General features: G+C 39.8%; 1 long non-coding RNA gene across 1 annotated transcript; it reads left to right on the top strand.

Moving 5' to 3' along the window:
• Nucleotides 1–217: 217 nt before the first annotated feature.
• Nucleotides 218–2764, top strand: LOC143987672 (uncharacterized). Its single transcript, XR_013276685.1, has 3 exons — nt 218–328; nt 564–630; nt 2716–2764. It is a non-coding gene; the product is annotated as an uncharacterized LOC143987672 (long non-coding RNA).

The following is a 2764-nucleotide window of genomic DNA, read 5'->3' as shown; positions in this document are numbered from 1 at the left end:
TATATACGTCAACCATTTTTTATTTTTTTTTTGTTTAACCCATTTATTTGTTTTTATTTAACTATGTTTGTTAATTCGATCTCAATGTTATATTTTAATTCTTGATTTTACTTTAATAATGTGTAATTTTAAAAATATATATATATATATATATATAATTTAATAATTTTTTTTTTTTAGTCTTTTATTTTTTTTACATTAATTTATATATTAGGAAATTTTTTTAAAAATATTTTTTAATTGTCTTCTCAGATTTTATATAGTACTCTGATTGTGCCTTTTAAATTGAAGATCTTTATCATTGTCAATCAAAACCTTCAATTATAAGGTAAGTTCCAACTTTTTTTTTTTTTATATTTTTTTTTTTGGCTGCGTTTATACTTTTATTTTTCGCATTAATACTTTAAAAAATGTTATTTTTAAAATATTTTGCTAACTACAAAAATTATTAAAAAGCCATTTTTATAATTTTTTTTTTTTTTTTAATCCTTTTTTTTTTATTTTTATAACATAATTATTAAACTTTACTAATGTATTTTTATTTTATATTTCTTTCCTTTCAGTTAACGAACTACTGCATAGAAAATTCTGTGACCGATTTCTTAGCTGTTTAATCTACATCGGATTCAAGTAAGTTATTTAACCACTTAATAACCGGCCCATAGCCGAATGACGGCTTTAGGGCGGTTTCTTAACTGTGCGAGGCCGTCATATGATGTCCTCCCAGAATTCCGCTCTCGCGCGCCCCCTGGGGCGCGCACTCGAGAGCATCCGTGACGGATCACGGTAAACGGCCGCTCGTCGCGGCTGTTTACCAGGTGATCGCTCCGTCAAATGACGGAGCGATCACTTGTAAACAAACCGGCGTCATGTTATGACGCCGGTTCCTCCCTCCCCCTCTACCGATCGGAACAGCGGAGGGGGAGGAGATCGGTGTCAGCAGCGATGTGGGCTGCATCTGCAGTGCTCACATCGCTGCTCACCGAAAATTAACCCCTCAATTCCCTGCAAATACTCTGCAATACCCTGCCATTACTCTGCATTACCCTGCCATTACCCTGCCATTACCCTGCCATTACCCTGCAATACCCTGCAACGCTCTGCAACACCCGCCAATACCCTGCAACACTCTGCATCACCCACCAATACCCTGAAACACTCTGCAATGCTCTGCAACACCCGCCAATACCGTGCAATGCTCTGCAACACCCTCCAATATCCTGCAATGCTCTGCAATGCAATACTCTGCAACGCCATACTCTGAGATACCCTGCAATACCCAGCCATAGACACCCCCCCCCCCCTCCCGCCGCCCTCCGGTGCTTCTAAAGACCAAATAATATCCACCAATTTGTACTTATTTTTACCAAAGATATGTAGTGGTATAAATTTTGGCCAAAATATATGAAGAAAAAATTACTAATCTGCTAAATTTTATAACAGAAATCAAGAAAAATTCATTTTTTTACAGAATTTTCTGTATTTTTTCTTTTATAGCACAAAAAATAAAAAACCCAGCGGTGATTAAATACCACCAAAAGAAAGCTCCATTTGTGTGAAAAAAAAAGGACAAAAATTTCATATAGGTCCAGTGTTGCATGACTGAGTAATTGTCATTCAAAATGTGAGAGCACCGAAACCTGAAAATTGGTCTGGTTGTTAAGGGTGTTTAAGTGCCCAGTGGTCAAGTGGTTAATGCATTAAAAAAATGTGTGTATGTGTCTGTAAACCACTTTGCGCCCGCTTTATAGCCAATAGATGGCTGCAGAGCGGACGCTAAGACCCCTTTCACACTGTGGCGGTTTTCATGCGTTACAGCGGTAAAAATAGCACCTGTGTAGCGCCTGAAAAAACTGGCCTCTTTCACCACAGTGTTATGGGTTCACATTGCAGCGATGCGGGAACGCCGCAAATCCGTGGCGGGTTCCCGCATTGCATGCCTCCCGGCGGCAGTTCACACTGCCCTATGCGAACTGCTGGGAGTGTCAGTGAAACATCAATGACACCCCCAGATCAGTTCGCATATCGCAGTGCGATCTGCAAACTCGGACAGGAATCGTATCGCATGGTGTGAACACCCATGCGATCCGATTCTGCTGCAGACCAAAAAAAGGGTCCCGTGCGAGTTTGGGGCGGGTGTGATGCGAATTCAGCCATACTATCTGTATGGCTGAACTCGCATTGCACAGAGATCCGATGTGATTTGCACTGCAAGGCGGTGCGAATCACATCCAGTTCTTGTATCCGCAGCAGTGTGAACCCAGCCTGAAAGCCGGAGGGCTTTCACACTGGAGCGTTGCGCTAGCAGGATGCTGAAAAAAGTCCTGCTAGCCGCATCTTCTGAGCGATGAAGGAGCGGTGTATTAACCGCTCATACCCATCGAAATCAATGGGACAGCGCGACTTTGTTCATTTATAGCACAAATGAAATAGAAAAAAAAAAACACAGGTGATCATACAAGAGCAAAAGACAGTTCTACTTGTGTGAAACAATCTAAATAATAAAAGTTCGATTTGGTGTTACATGCCTGAGTAATTGTCGTTCAAAGTGTGAGAGCAACGAAAGCTCAAAATTGGTCTGGGCAGGAGGGGTGTTTAAGTGCCCAGTAGGCAAGTGGTTAACGCACTATAAACACGTTTATGTTCTTGTACTGTTTTTGTTGTTTGGTTTGCTTTTATTTTTAATAATTTTTATTTTTATTTTTTATCCCATAGATTCAAAAGACAAGTGGAATTGATTATTCAAAGCCATGCCAAAAATTAA

The sequence above is a fragment of the Lithobates pipiens genome, unplaced genomic scaffold (assembly GCF_037356315.1).
Source record: "Lithobates pipiens isolate NorthernLeopardFrog02 unplaced genomic scaffold, aLitPip1_a1.2 Scaffold_18, whole genome shotgun sequence".
Classification (NCBI taxonomy): Eukaryota; Metazoa; Chordata; class Amphibia; order Anura; family Ranidae; genus Lithobates; species Lithobates pipiens.
This window is presented reverse-complemented; position numbering and strand designations above follow the sequence as displayed.